Below are 15,616 nucleotides of genomic sequence, written 5' to 3'. Positions count from 1 at the left end.
ATCTCAGGTGTCACTGTCCCCAGCGGAGTGCTTCCTTACATCTCAGGTGTCACTGTCCCCAGCGGAGTGCTTCCTTACATCTCAGGTGTCACTGTCCCCAGCGGAGTGCTTCCTTACATCTCAGGTGTCACTGTCCTCAGCGGAGTGTTTCCTTACATCTCAGGTGTCACTGTCCCCAGCCAGCGGAGTGCTTCCTTACATCTCAGGTGTCACTGTCCCCAGCGGAGTGCTTCCTTACATCTCAGGTGTCACTGTCCCCAGCGGAGTGCCTCCTTACATCTCAGGTGTCCCTGTCCCCAGCGGAGTGCTTCCTTACATCTCAGGTGTCACTGTCCCCAGCGGAGTGCTTCCTTACATCTCAGGTGTCCCTGTCCCCAGCGGAGTGCTTCCTTACATCTCAGGTGTCACTGTCCCCAGCGGAGTGCTTCCTTACATCTCAGATGTCACTGTCCCCAGCGGAGTGCCTCCTTACATCTCAGGTGTCACTGTCCCCAGCGGAGTGCTTCCTTACATCTCAGGTGTCACTGTCCTCAGCGGAGTGTTTCCTTACATCTCAGGTGTCACTGTCCCCAGCGGAGTGCTTCCTTACATCTCAGGTGTCACTGTCCCCAGCGGAGTGCTTCCTTACATCTCAGGTGTCACTGTCCTCAGCGGAGTGCTTCCTTACATCTCAGGTGTCCCCAGCCAGCGGAGTGCCTCCTTACATCTCAGGTGTCCCCAGCAGAGTGCCCCTCTTTACATCTCAGGTGTCACTGTCCCCAGCCAGCGGAGTGCTTCCTTACATCTCAGGTGTCACTGTACCCAGCCAGCGGAGTGCTTCCTTACATCTCAGGTGTCACTGTCCCCAGCCAGCGGAGTGCTTCCTTACATCTCAGGTGTCCCTGTCCCCAGCCAGCGGAGTGCTTCCTTACATCTCAGATGTCCCTGTCCCCAGCGGAGTGCTTCCTTACATCTCAGGTGTCCCTGTCCCCAGCGGAGTGCTTCCTTACATCTCAGGTGTCACTGTCCCCAGCGGAGTGCTTCCTTACATCTCAGGTGTCACTGTCCCCAGCGGAGTGTTTCCTTACATCTCAGGTGTCACTGTCCCCAGCGGAGTGTTTCCTTACATCTCAGGTGTCACTGTCCCCAGCGGAGTGCTTCCTTACATCTCAGGTGTCCTTGTCCCCAGCGGAGTGCTTCCTTACATCTCAGGTGTCCCTGTCCCCAGCGGAGTGCTTCCTTACATCTCAGGTGTCACTGTCCCCAGCGGAGTGCTTCCTTACATCTCAGGTGTCACTGTCCCCAGCGGAGTGCCTCCTTACATCTCAGGTGTCACTATCCCCAGCGGAGTGCTTCCTTACATCTCAGGTGTCCTTGTCCCCAGCGGAGTGCTTCCTTACATCTCAGGTGTCACTGTCCCCAGCCAGCGGAGTGCTTCCTTACATCTCAGGTGTCACTGTCCCCAGCGGAGTGCTTCCTTACATCTCAGATGTCACTGTCCCCAGCGGAGTGCCTCCTTACATCTCAGGTGTCACTGTCCCCAGCGGAGTGCTTCCTTACATCTCAGGTGTCACTGTCCCCAGCGGAGTGCTTCCTTACATCTCAGGTGTCCTTGTCCCCAGCGGAGTGCTTCCTTACATCTCAGGTGTCCCTGTCCCCAGCGGAGTGTTTCCTTACATCTCAGGTGTCCCTGTCCCCAGCGGAGTGCTTCCTTACATCTCAGGTGTCACTGTCCCCAGCGGAGTGCTTCCTTACATCTCAGATGTCACTGTCCCCAGCGGAGTGCTTCCTTACATCTCAGGTGTCCCTGTCCCCAGCGGAGTGCTTCCTTACATCTCAGGTGTCACTGTCCCCAGCGGAGTGCTTCCTTACATCTCAGATGTCACTGTCCCCAGCGGAGTGCCTCCTTACATCTCAGGTGTCACTGTCCCCAGCGGAGTGCTTCCTTACATCTCAGGTGTCCCCAGCCAGCGGAGTGCTTCCTTACATCTCAGGTGTCCCCAGCCAGCGGAGTGCCTCCTTACATCTCAGGTGTCACTGTCCCCAGCGGAGTGTTTCCTTACATCTCAGGTGTCACTGTCCCCAGCGGAGTGCTTCCTTACATCTCAGGTGTCACTGTCCCCAGCGGAGTGCTTCCTTACATCTCAGGTGTCCCTGTCCCCAGCGGAGTGCTTCCTTACATCTCAGGTGTCACTATCCCCAGCGGAGTGCTTCCTTACATCTCAGGTGTCACTGTCCCCAGCGGAGTGTTTCCTTACATCTCAGATGTCACTGTCCCCAGCGGAGTGTTTCCTTACATCTCAGGTGTCCCTGTCCCCAGCGGAGTGCCTCCTTACATCTCAGGTGTCCATGTCCCCAGCGGAGTGCTTCCTTACATCTCAGGTGTCACTGTCCCCAGCCAGCGGAGTGCTTCCTTACATCTCAGGTGTCACTGTCCCCAGCGGAGTGCTTCCTTACATCTCAGGTGTCACTGTCCCCAGCGGAGTGTTTCCTTACATCTCAGGTGTCACTGTCCCCAGCGGAGTGCTTCCTTACATCTCAGGTGTCACTGTCCCCAGCGGAGTGCTTCCTTACATCTCAGATGTCACTGTCCCCAGCGGAGTGCCTCCTTACATCTCAGGTGTCACTGTCCCCAGCAGAGTGCCCCTCTTTACATCTCAGGTGTCACTGTCCCCAGCCAGCGGAGTGCTTCCTTACATCTCAGGTGTCACTGTACCCAGCCAGCGGAGTGCTTCCTTACATCTCAGGTGTCACTGTCCCCAGCGGAGTGCTTCCTTACATCTCAGATGTCACTGTCCCCAGCGGAGTGCTTCCTTACATCTCAGGTGTCCCTGTCCCCAGCAGAGTGCTTCCTTACATCTCAGGTGTCACTATCCCCAGCGGAGTGCTTCCTTACATCTCAGATGTCACTGTCCCCAGCGGAGTGTTTCCTTACATCTCAGGTGTCACTGTCCCCAGCGGAGTGCTTCCTTACATCTCAGGTGTCCTTGTCCCCAGCGGAGTGCTTCCTTACATCTCAGGTGTCACTGTCCCCAGCGGAGTGCTTCCTTACATCTCAGATGTCACTGTCCCCAGCGGAGTGCTTCCTTACATCTCAGGTGTCACTGTCCCCAGCGGAGTGCTTCCTTACATCTCAGGTGTCCTTGTCCCCAGCGGAGTGCTTCCTTACATCTCAGGTGTCACTGTCCCCAGCCAGCGGAGTGCTTCCTTACATCTCAGGTGTCCCTGTCCCCAGCGGAGTGCTTCCTTACATCTCAGGTGTCACTGTCCCCAGCGGAGTGTTTCCTTACATCTCAGGTGTCACTGTCCCCAGCGGAGTGCTTCCTTACATCTCAGGTGTCACTATCCCCAGCGGAGTGCTTCCTTACATCTCAGATGTCACTGTCCCCAGCCAGCGGAGTGCTTCCTTACATCTCAGGTGTCACTGTCCCCAGCGGAGTGCCTCCTTACATCTCAGGTGTCACTGTCCCCAGCCAGCGGAGTGCTTCCTTACATCTCAGGTGTCCTTGTCCCCAGCGGAGTGCTTCCTTACATCTCAGATGTCACTGTCCCCAGCGGAGTGCCTCCTTACATCTCAGGTGTCACTGTCCCCAGCGGAGTGCTTCCTTACATCTCAGGTGTCCTTGTCCCCAGCGGAGTGCTTCCTTACATCTCAGGTGTCCCTGTCCCCAGCGGAGTGCTTCCTTACATCTCAGGTGTCACTGTCCCCAGCGGAGTGTTTCCTTACATCTCAGGTGTCACTGTCCCCAGCGGAGTGCTTCCTTACATCTCAGGTGTCCCTGTCCCCAGCGGAGTGCTTCCTTACATCTCAGATGTCACTGTCCCCAACGGAGTGCTTCCTTACATCTCAGGTGTCACTGTCCCCAGCGGAGTGCTTCCTTACATCTCAGGTGTCCTTGTCCCCAGCGGAGTGCTTCCTTACATCTCAGGTGTCACTGTCCCCAGCGGAGTGCTTCCTTACATCTCAGGTGTCACTGTCCCCAGCGGAGTGCTTCCTTACATCTCAGATGTCACTGTCCCCAGCGGAGTGCTTCCTTACATCTCAGGTGTCCTTGTCCCCAGCGGAGTGCTTCCTTACATCTCAGGTGTCACTGTCCCCAGCCAGCGGAGTGCTTCCTTACATCTCAGGTGTCCTTGTCCCCAGCGGAGTGCTTCCTTACATCTCAGGTGTCACTGTCCCCAGCGGAGTGCTTCCTTACATCTCAGGTGTCCCTGTCCCCAGCGGAGTGCTTCCTTACATCTCAGGTGTCACTGTCCCCAGCGGAGTGCTTCCTTACATCTCAGATGTCACTGTCCCCAGCGGAGTGCCTCCTTACATCTCAGGTGTCACTGTCCCCAGCGGAGTGCTTCCTTACATCTCAGGTGTCCCCAGCCAGCGGAGTGCCTCCTTACATCTCAGGTGTCACTGTCCCCAGCGGAGTGTTTCCTTACATCTCAGGTGTCGCTGTCCCCAGCGGAGTGCTTCCTTACATCTCAGGTGTCACTATCCCCAGCGGAGTGCCTCCTTACATCTCAGGTGTCACTGTCCCCAGCGGAGTGCTTCCTTACATCTCAGGTGTCACTGTCCCCAGCGGAGTGCTTCCTTACATCTCAGGTGTCACAGTCCCCAGCGGAGTGCCTCCTTACATCTCAGGTGTCACTGTCCCCAGCCAGCGGAGTGCTTCCTTACATCTCAGGTGTCACTGTCCCCAGCGGAGTGCTTCCTTACATCTCAGGTGTCACTGTCCCCAGCGGAGTGCTTCCTTACATCTCAGGTGTCACTGTCCCCAGCGGAGTGCTTCCTTACATCTCAGGTGTCCTTGTCCCCAGCGGAGTGCTTCCTTACATCTCAGGTGTCACTGTCCCCAGCGGAGTGCCTCCTTACATCTCAGGTGTCCCTGTCCCCAGCGGAGTGCTTCCTTACATCTCAGGTGTCACTGTCCCCAGCGGAGTGCTTCCTTACATCTCAGGTGTCACTGTCCCCAGCGGAGTGCTTCCTTACATCTCAGGTGTCACTGTCCCCAGCGGAGTGCTTCCTTACATCTCAGGTGTCACTGTCCCCAGCCAGCGGAGTGCTTCCTTACATCTCAGGTGTCCCTGTCCCCAGCGGAGTGCTTCCTTACATCTCAGGTGTCACTGTCCCCAGCGGAGTGCTTCCTTACATCTCAGGTGTCACTGTCCCCAGCGGAGTGCTTCCTTACATCTCAGGTGTCACTGTCCCCAGCCAGTGGAGTGCTTCCTTACATCTCAGGTGTCACTGTCCCCAGCGGAGTGTTTCCTTACATCTCAGGTGTCACTGTCCCCAGCGGAGTGTTTCCTTACATCTCAGGTGTCCCTGTCCCCAGTGGAGTGCTTCCTTACATCTCAGGTGTCCCTGTCCCCAGTGGAGTGCTTCCTTACATCTCAGGTGTCACTGTCCCCAGCGGAGTGTTTCCTTACATCTCAGGTGTCACTGTCCCCAGTGGAGTGCTTCCTTACATCTCAGGTGTCACTGTCCCCAGCGGAGTGCTTCCTTACATCTCAGATGTCACTGTCCCCAGCCAGCGGAGTGTTTCCTTACATCTCAGGTGTCACTGTCCCCAGCGGAGTGTTTCCTTACATCTCAGGTGTCCCTGTCCCCAGTGGAGTGCTTCCTTACATCTCAGGTGTCCCTGTCCCCAGTGGAGTGCTTCCTTACATCTCAGGTGTCACTGTCCCCAGCGGAGTGTTTCCTTACATCTCAGGTGTCCCTGTCCCCAGTGGAGTGCTTCCTTACATCTCAGGTGTCCCTGTCCCCAGTGGAGTGCTTCCTTACATCTCAGGTGTCACTGTCCCCAGCGGAGTGCCTCCTTACATCTCAGATGTCACTGTCCCCAGCGGAGTGCTTCCTTACATCTCAGGTGTCACTGTCCCCAGCCAGCGGAGTGCTTCCTTACATCTCAGGTGTCCCTGTCCCCAGCGGAGTGCTTCCTTACATCTCAGGTGTCACTGTCCCCAGCGGAGTGTTTCCTTACATCTCAGGTGTCACTGTCCCCAGCGGAGTGCTTCCTTACATCTCAGGTGTCACTATCCCCAGCGGAGTGCTTCCTTACATCTCAGATGTCACTGTCCCCAGCCAGCGGAGTGCTTCCTTACATCTCAGGTGTCACTGTCCCCAGCGGAGTGCCTCCTTACATCTCAGGTGTCACTGTCCCCAGCCAGCGGAGTGCTTCCTTACATCTCAGGTGTCACTGTCCCCAGCGGAGTGCTTCCTTACATCTCAGATGTCACTGTCCCCAGCGGAGTGCCTCCTTACATCTCAGGTGTCACTGTCCCCAGCGGAGTGCTTCCTTACATCTCAGGTGTCCTTGTCCCCAGCGGAGTGCTTCCTTACATCTCAGGTGTCCCTGTCCCCAGCGGAGTGCTTCCTTACATCTCAGGTGTCACTGTCCCCAGCGGAGTGTTTCCTTACATCTCAGGTGTCACTGTCCCCAGCGGAGTGCTTCCTTACATCTCAGGTGTCCCTGTCCCCAGCGGAGTGCTTCCTTACATCTCAGATGTCACTGTCCTCAGCGGAGTGTTTCCTTACATCTCAGGTGTCACTGTCCCCAGCCAGCGGAGTGCTTCCTTACATCTCAGATGTCACTGTCCCCAACGGAGTGCTTCCTTACATCTCAGGTGTCACTGTCCCCAGCGGAGTGCTTCCTTACATCTCAGGTGTCCTTGTCCCCAGCGGAGTGCTTCCTTACATCTCAGGTGTCACTGTCCCCAGCGGAGTGCTTCCTTACATCTCAGGTGTCCCTGTCCCCAGCGGAGTGCTTCCTTACATCTCAGGTGTCACTGTCCCCAGCGGAGTGCTTCCTTACATCTCAGATGTCACTGTCCCCAGCGGAGTGCTTCCTTACATCTCAGGTGTCCTTGTCCCCAGCGGAGTGCTTCCTTACATCTCAGGTGTCACTGTCCCCAGCCAGCGGAGTGCTTCCTTACATCTCAGGTGTCCTTGTCCCCAGCGGAGTGCTTCCTTACATCTCAGGTGTCACTGTCCCCAGCGGAGTGCTTCCTTACATCTCAGGTGTCCCTGTCCCCAGCGGAGTGCTTCCTTACATCTCAGGTGTCACTGTCCCCAGCGGAGTGCTTCCTTACATCTCAGATGTCACTGTCCCCAGCGGAGTGCCTCCTTACATCTCAGGTGTCACTGTCCCCAGCGGAGTGTTTCCTTACATCTCAGGTGTCGCTGTCCCCAGCGGAGTGCTTCCTTACATCTCAGGTGTCACTATCCCCAGCGGAGTGCCTCCTTACATCTCAGGTGTCACTGTCCCCAGCGGAGTGCTTCCTTACATCTCAGGTGTCACTGTCCCCAGCGGAGTGCTTCCTTACATCTCAGGTGTCACAGTCCCCAGCGGAGTGCCTCCTTACATCTCAGGTGTCACTGTCCCCAGCCAGCGGAGTGCTTCCTTACATCTCAGGTGTCACTGTCCCCAGCGGAGTGCTTCCTTACATCTCAGGTGTCCCTGTCCCCAGCGGAGTGCTTCCTTACATCTCAGGTGTCCCTGTCCCCAGCGGAGTGCTTCCTTACATCTCAGGTGTCACTGTCCCCAGCGGAGTGCTTCCTTACATCTCAGGTGTCACTGTCCCCAGTGGAGTGTTTCCTTACATCTCAGGTGTCACTGTCCCCAGCGGAGTGCTTCCTTACATCTCAGGTGTCACTGTCCCCAGCGGAGTGCTTCCTTACATCTCAGGTGTCCTTGTCCCCAGCGGAGTGCTTCCTTACATCTCAGGTGTCACTGTCCCCAGCGGAGTGCCTCCTTACATCTCAGGTGTCCCTGTCCCCAGCGGAGTGCTTCCTTACATCTCAGGTGTCACTGTCCCCAGCGGAGTGCTTCCTTACATCTCAGGTGTCACTGTCCCCAGCGGAGTGCTTCCTTACATCTCAGGTGTCACTGTCCCCAGCCAGTGGAGTGCTTCCTTACATCTCAGGTGTCACTGTCCCCAGCGGAGTGTTTCCTTACATCTCAGGTGTCACTGTCCCCAGCGGAGTGTTTCCTTACATCTCAGGTGTCCCTGTCCCCAGTGGAGTGCTTCCTTACATCTCAGGTGTCCCTGTCCCCAGTGGAGTGCTTCCTTACATCTCAGATGTCACTGTCCCCAGCGGAGTGCTTCCTTACATCTCAGGTGTCACTGTCCCCAGTGGAGTGCTTCCTTACATCTCAGGTGTCCCTGTCCCCAGTGGAGTGCTTCCTTACATCTCAGGTGTCACTGTCCCCAGCGGAGTGCTTCCTTACATCTCAGATGTCACTGTCCCCAGCCAGCGGAGTGCCTCCTTACATCTCAGATGTCACTGTCCCCAGCGGAGTGCTTCCTTACATCTCAGGTGTCACTGTCCCCAGCCAGCGGAGTGCTTCCTTACATCTCAGGTGTCCCTGTCCCCAGCGGAGTGCTTCCTTACATCTCAGGTGTCACTGTCCCCAGCGGAGTGTTTCCTTACATCTCAGGTGTCACTGTCCCCAGCGGAGTGCTTCCTTACATCTCAGGTGTCACTATCCCCAGCGGAGTGCTTCCTTACATCTCAGGTGTCACTGTCCCCAGCGGAGTGCCTCCTTACATCTCAGGTGTCACTGTCCCCAGCCAGCGGAGTGCTTCCTTACATCTCAGGTGTCACTGTCCCCAGCGGAGTGCTTCCTTACATCTCAGATGTCACTGTCCCCAGCGGAGTGCCTCCTTACATCTCAGGTGTCACTGTCCCCAGCGGAGTGCTTCCTTACATCTCAGGTGTCCTTGTCCCCAGCGGAGTGCTTCCTTACATCTCAGGTGTCCCTGTCCCCAGCGGAGTGCTTCCTTACATCTCAGGTGTCACTGTCCCCAGCGGAGTGTTTCCTTACATCTCAGGTGTCACTGTCCCCAGCGGAGTGCTTCCTTACATCTCAGGTGTCCCTGTCCCCAGCGGAGTGCTTCCTTACATCTCAGATGTCACTGTCCTCAGCGGAGTGTTTCCTTACATCTCAGGTGTCACTGTCCCCAGCCAGCGGAGTGCTTCCTTACATCTCAGATGTCACTGTCCCCAACGGAGTGCTTCCTTACATCTCAGGTGTCACTGTCCCCAGCGGAGTGTTTCCTTACATCTCAGGTGTCACTGTCCCCAGCGGAGTGCTTCCTTACATCTCAGGTGTCCTTGTCCCCAGCGGAGTGCTTCCTTACATCTCAGGTGTCCCTGTCCCCAGTGGAGTGCTTCCTTACATCTCAGGTGTCCCTGTCCCCAGCGGAGTGCTTCCTTACATCTCAGGTGTCACTGTCCCCAGCGGAGTGCTTCCTTACATCTCAGATGTCACTGTCCCCAGCGGAGTGCTTCCTTACATCTCAGGTGTCCTTGTCCCCAGCGGAGTGCTTCCTTACATCTCAGGTGTCACTGTCCCCAGCCAGCGGAGTGCTTCCTTACATCTCAGGTGTCCTTGTCCCCAGCGGAGTGCTTCCTTACATCTCAGGTGTCACTGTCCCCAGCGGAGTGCTTCCTTACATCTCAGGTGTCCCTGTCCCCAGCGGAGTGCTTCCTTACATCTCAGGTGTCACTGTCCCCAGCGGAGTGCTTCCTTACATCTCAGATGTCACTGTCCCCAGCGGAGTGCCTCCTTACATCTCAGGTGTCACTGTCCCCAGCGGAGTGCTTCCTTACATCTCAGGTGTCCCCAGCCAGCGGAGTGCCTCCTTACATCTCAGGTGTCACTGTCCCCAGCGGAGTGTTTCCTTACATCTCAGGTGTCGCTGTCCCCAGCGGAGTGCTTCCTTACATCTCAGGTGTCACTGTCCCCAGCGGAGTGCCTCCTTACATCTCAGGTGTCACTGTCCCCAGCGGAGTGCTTCCTTACATCTCAGGTGTCACTGTCCCCAGCGGAGTGCTTCCTTACATCTCAGGTGTCACAGTCCCCAGCGGAGTGCCTCCTTACATCTCAGGTGTCACTGTCCCCAGCCAGCGGAGTGCTTCCTTACATCTCAGGTGTCACTGTCCCCAGCGGAGTGCTTCCTTACATCTCAGGTGTCACTGTCCCCAGCGGAGTGCTTCCTTACATCTCAGGTGTCACTGTCCCCAGCGGAGTGCTTCCTTACATCTCAGGTGTCCTTGTCCCCAGCGGAGTGCTTCCTTACATCTCAGGTGTCACTGTCCCCAGCGGAGTGCCTCCTTACATCTCAGGTGTCCCTGTCCCCAGCGGAGTGCTTCCTTACATCTCAGGTGTCACTGTCCCCAGCGGAGTGCTTCCTTACATCTCAGGTGTCACTGTCCCCAGCGGAGTGCTTCCTTACATCTCAGGTGTCACTGTCCCCAGCGGAGTGCTTCCTTACATCTCAGGTGTCACTGTCCCCAGCCAGCGGAGTGCTTCCTTACATCTCAGGTGTCCCTGTCCCCAGCGGAGTGCTTCCTTACATCTCAGGTGTCACTGTCCCCAGCGGAGTGCTTCCTTACATCTCAGGTGTCACTGTCCCCAGCGGAGTGCTTCCTTACATCTCAGGTGTCACTGTCCCCAGCCAGTGGAGTGCTTCCTTACATCTCAGGTGTCACTGTCCCCAGCGGAGTGTTTCCTTACATCTCAGGTGTCACTGTCCCCAGCGGAGTGTTTCCTTACATCTCAGGTGTCCCTGTCCCCAGTGGAGTGCTTCCTTACATCTCAGGTGTCCCTGTCCCCAGTGGAGTGCTTCCTTACATCTCAGGTGTCACTGTCCCCAGCGGAGTGTTTCCTTACATCTCAGGTGTCACTGTCCCCAGTGGAGTGCTTCCTTACATCTCAGGTGTCCCTGTCCCCAGTGGAGTGCTTCCTTACATCTCAGGTGTCACTGTCCCCAGCGGAGTGCTTCCTTACATCTCAGATGTCACTGTCCCCAGCCAGCGGAGTGCCTCCTTACATCTCAGATGTCACTGTCCCCAGCGGAGTGCTTCCTTACATCTCAGGTGTCACTGTCCCCAGCCAGTGGAGTGCTTCCTTACATCTCAGGTGTCACTGTCCCCAGCGGAGTGCTTCCTTACATCTCAGGTGTCACTATCCCCAGCGGAGTGCTTCCTTACATCTCAGGTGTCCCTGTCCCCAGCGGAGTGTTTCCTTACATCTCAGGTGTCACTGTCCCCAGTGGAGTGCTTCCTTACATCTCAGGTGTCACTGTCCCCAGCGGAGTGCTTCCTTACATCTCAGGTGTCACTGTCCCCAGCGGAGTGCTTCCTTACATCTCAGGTGTCACTGTCCCCAGTGGAGTGCTTCCTTACATCTCAGGTGTCCCTGTCCCCAGTGGAGTGCCTCCTTACATCTCAGATGTCACTGTCCCCAGCGGAGTGCTTCCTTACATCTCAGGTGTCACTGTCCCCAGCCAGTGGAGTGCTTCCTTACATCTCAGGTGTCCCTGTCCCCAGCGGAGTGTTTCCTTACATCTCAGGTGTCACTGTCCCCAGCGGAGTGCTTCCTTACATCTCAGGTGTCACTGTCCCCAGCAAGCTGAGTGCTTCCTTACATCTCAGGTGTCACTGTCCCCAGCCAGTGGAGTGCCTCCTTACACACACACTGACCTACCTGACTCCTATAAATTCCAGCACTACTCACCTCACCCCCCCCCCTCCCCCGATGTAGAACTCCCCTCACAAAAATGTGTAAAATTGTCCGATGTGTCCGCCATGATGTCGCAGTCACGAAAAAAATCGCTGATCACCGCCATTAGTAGTAAAAAAAAAAAATATTAATAAAAACTATAACCTATTTTGTAAACACTATGGGCCAGATCCACAAAGAAGTTACGCTGGCGTATCTATTGATACGCCGCGTAACTTCTAGTTTGCTCCAGCGTATCTTTGTTTTGTATCCACAAAACAAGATACGCCTGAAACGGTGCTAGATCAGACTGGCGTACGTCTTAGTACGCCGTCGGATCTAAGGTGCATATTTACGCTGGCCGCTAGGTGGCGTTTCCGTCGATTTCCGCGTTGAGTATGCAAATTAGCTAGATACGGCGATCCACGAACGTACGTCCGGCCGGCGCATTTTTTTACTTAGTTTCCGTAAGGCTTTTTTCGGCGTAAAGTTACCCCTGTTATATGAGGCGTATCCTATGTTAAGTATGGACGTCGTTCTCGCGTCGAAATTTGAAAATTATACGTTGTTTGCCCAAGTCGTTCGCGAATAGGGCTTTGCGTAGAATGACGTTCACGTCGTAAGCATTGGCTTGTTGCGGGTGAATTTCGAGCATGCGCACTGGGATACCCCCACGGACGGCACATGCGCCGTTCAGAAAAAACGTCATTTACGTTGGGTCAAGTAAAATTAACATTAAACACGCCCACATCTTTAACATTTGAATTCCGCGCCCTTACGCCGGCAGATTTACGCTACGCCGTCGTAACTTTAGAGGCAAGTGCTTTGTGAATACAGCACTTGCCTCTCAAAGTTGCGGCGGCGTAGCGTTACTACGATACGCTACGCCGGAATAAAATTACGATCCGATACGTGGATCTGCCCCTATAAATTTTGCGCAAACCAATCGATAAACGCTTATTGCGATTTTTTTACCAAAAATAGATAGAAGAATACGTATCGGCCAAAACTGAGGAAAAAAAGTTTTTTTATATATTTTTGGGGGATATTTATTAAAGCAAAAAGTTAAAAATATTGCATTTTTTTCCAAGTTGTCGCTCTATTTTTGTTTATAGTGCAAAGAATAAAAACCGCAGAGGTGATCAAATACCACCAAAAGAAAGCTCTATTTGTGGGAAAAACAGGACGCCAATTTTGTTTGGGAGCCACGTCGCACGACCGCGCAATTGTCACTTAAAGGGACGCAGTGACGAATCGCAAAAAGGGGCAAAGTCCTTAACCTACATAATGGTCCGGGTCTTAAGTGGTTAAGTAAGATACATCACTCACTAACTACACTGCCCATTCGAAAGAACGATTTGAGTGCACAAATTTACGAACAGACAAAGAAACGGATTCACAAAACACACAAATGAAAATACGAACATACTAATGAAAATACAAAACAGACAAAGGATTTAAAATACGGAATGAAAATCGTTCGTTATAGATGTCATTTTCGTTCTTTTGCTGTTTCGGTGTTTCGTATTTTAGAAAGATTGTGCAATCGTACGTTCGTATTTTCGCTTGTTCGTTATTTGGCTTATTCGTAATTTTCCTATTTTGGTTCTTTCACCTATTCGGATGCTCGAATTGATGCGAATGTACGAATACTAACAAATTCGTACGAAAATCCATTCGTTACAAACGGGAACGCACATGTCTACTGTGTTTGGTTTATCACTATATAGCGCTGCACACCCTTTTCTTTGTTCCTTATTTCTGGTGGCAAACCGGCAAAGATTTCAGACAGAAGTTACTGAAGCTCAGGCAATCCCCACAATCCCATTGTGTAGTGCAAAGCTGAACCTCGCCCTTATCAATCAGCAGGGCCGGTGTTCTGCCGATGAGTGTTCCCCCGGCGGATTATGTCCCCCCTGTACTGCGCAGGCGTGGCGCTTTGCGCAGTACGAACCTGAACTGAGCCTCCGAAAATAGCTGAACATGTAGAGCTGAGAGTCAGCTCTAGACGGCGCCTGCGTGGACCTCGCTGTAAGTGGCCAGTCGGCCTCATGTCCTCACTTCGCTCGCTCGGCCTCCTGGCTCTTTTTTTTTTAACATGCTCCACGTCCACGGGGATGGTAAGGAATGAGCCTGGATGTCAGAAGTGTAGCACAATTTGGTGTGCGCAGGCGCCGTCTAGAGCTGACTCTCAGCTCTATATGTTCGGCTATTTTCGGAGGCAAGCGCCGCGCCTGCGCAGTACAGGGGGGACCTTATGCGCCGGGGGGACCTTTTTCGGCAAGACCCCGGGACAAGGGGTGGCAGGAGGGAGCGGCTGCCCCTGGCGCACGGTTTATTGCAGGGACCCTAACCCTAAGGGAAAGGAGGGGCGCAGTTTGGCATCTTTGCCCTGGGCACTGGATGACCTTGTCCCAGCACTGTCAATCAGCATTGGATTGGCAGCTCCTAACTGGCAAATAGCAGCAGCTGGGCGCTGTGGGAGCAAAACCTTCCGTTCCCTGAGGGAATTGTAGGAAATCTATAATTACACTATAACAATAACTAATCCCATTCCTGAGATGAATATGTAGACTAAAGTCCCAAGAATAAAATTAATATTATAAAAGAATGATTTCTTACCTCTGTAGAAGTGTTGCGGCTCCTCTGCTGTAGACGTCGTTTCATTTCCTCTTCTGAGCGCAGTATGCACAGCAATTGTTTGACTTTGTTTACTTGTTTTTCCTGTTCTACCTCTATCCCTTTTACTTTTGTAACATCCAATAAGAATAAAAACAGCATGTTGCGGAGGGAGGGGCTGAGCTGATGGTTCTTCTTAGGTCTTCACGGCTTTCATGGACACCTGAATGACAAGGTAATTAATCAAAACGACTCCATAATCTTAAGTGTGGTATGTGGATTGCGCTACCCTGGTGGTTGATCTATATTCACTAACTTCTGGGCAATATTTGTAATTATTGACCCCAATACATATCACCTCTGTTAACAATACGCCAAAAATATACATACAGTACAGACCAAAAGTTTGGACACACCTTCTCATTCAAAGAGTTTTTTTTATTTTCATGACTATGAAAATTGTAGATTCACACTAAAGGCATGAAAACTATGAAGTAACACATGTGGAATTATACATAACAAAAAAGTGTGAAACAACTGGAAATCTATTTCATATTCTAGGTTCTTCAAAGTAGCCACCTTTTGCTTTGATTACTGCTTGGCACACTCTTGGCATTCTCTTGATGAGCTTCAAGTGGTAGTCACCTGGTGCAGCACCCCATCACTCTCCTTCTTGGTCACATAGCCCTTACACAGCCTGGAGGTGTGTTTGGGGTCATTGTCCTGTTGAAAAATAAATGATGGTCCAACTAAACGCAAACCGGATTGAATAGCATGCCGCGGCAAGATGCTGTAGTAGCCATGCTGGTTCAGTATGCCTTAAAGGGGTGGTTCCCCCTAAAACACATTTCTAACAATAAATTCGTAAGACCCGTTACACTGCGAGTAGGCTGGCTTTTTTTTTTTTTTTTTTAGTACATACCTCGATCTCGGCGTTTCGTCCCTTGTCAGTGGGCGTTCCTAGTTGATTGACGTTCCTCGGACGGGCGCATACGTGACGTCACGACTTTCCGAAAGAAGCCGAACGTCGCTGCGCATGCGCCGTATAGAGCCGACTCTATACGGCGCCTGCGCAATGACGTTCGGCTTCTGTCGGAAAGTCATGACGTCACGTATGCGCCCGTCCGAGGAACGTCAATCAACTAGGAACGCCCACCGCCAAGGGACGAGAAGGCGAGATCTCGGTATGTACGAAAAAAAAAAAAAAAAAGCCAGCCTACCCGCAGTGTAACGGGTCTTACGAATCTATTGTTAGAAATTTGTTTTAGGGGGAACCACCGCTTTAAATTTTGAATAAATCCCCAACAGTGTCACCAGCAAAGCACCCCCACACCATCCCACCTCCTCCTCCATGCTTCACGGTGGGAACCAGGCATGTGGAGTCCATCCGTTCACCTTTTCTGCGTCGCACAAAGACACAGGGGTTGGAACGTGAAGGCTGTCAATCAAATAGGAACGCCTAGTCCCGCAGCCCATACCCGGAAGCCACGGAGAACATCTATCTATCTATCGGTAAGTAC

The 15,616-nt window shown here is 53.5% G+C and overlaps 1 protein-coding gene across 1 annotated transcript in view; it reads right to left on the bottom strand.

The window, feature by feature from the left end:
- Positions 1-14,200, bottom strand: part of LOC120943025 (interferon-induced very large GTPase 1-like) — a 50,813-nt gene extending 36,613 nt beyond the window's left edge. The window contains exon 1 of the mRNA XM_040356076.1: positions 14,100-14,200. The gene's annotated coding sequence lies outside the window, so the exon portion shown is untranslated. The remainder of the gene's footprint in view (positions 1-14,099) is intronic.
- Positions 14,201-15,616: the final 1,416 nt, after the last annotated feature.

Source organism: Rana temporaria, chromosome 6 (assembly GCF_905171775.1).
Source record: "Rana temporaria chromosome 6, aRanTem1.1, whole genome shotgun sequence".
Taxonomy (NCBI): Eukaryota; Metazoa; Chordata; class Amphibia; order Anura; family Ranidae; genus Rana; species Rana temporaria.
Note: the sequence above shows the minus strand (reverse complement) of the source record. Positions and strands in the feature narration are given on the sequence as shown.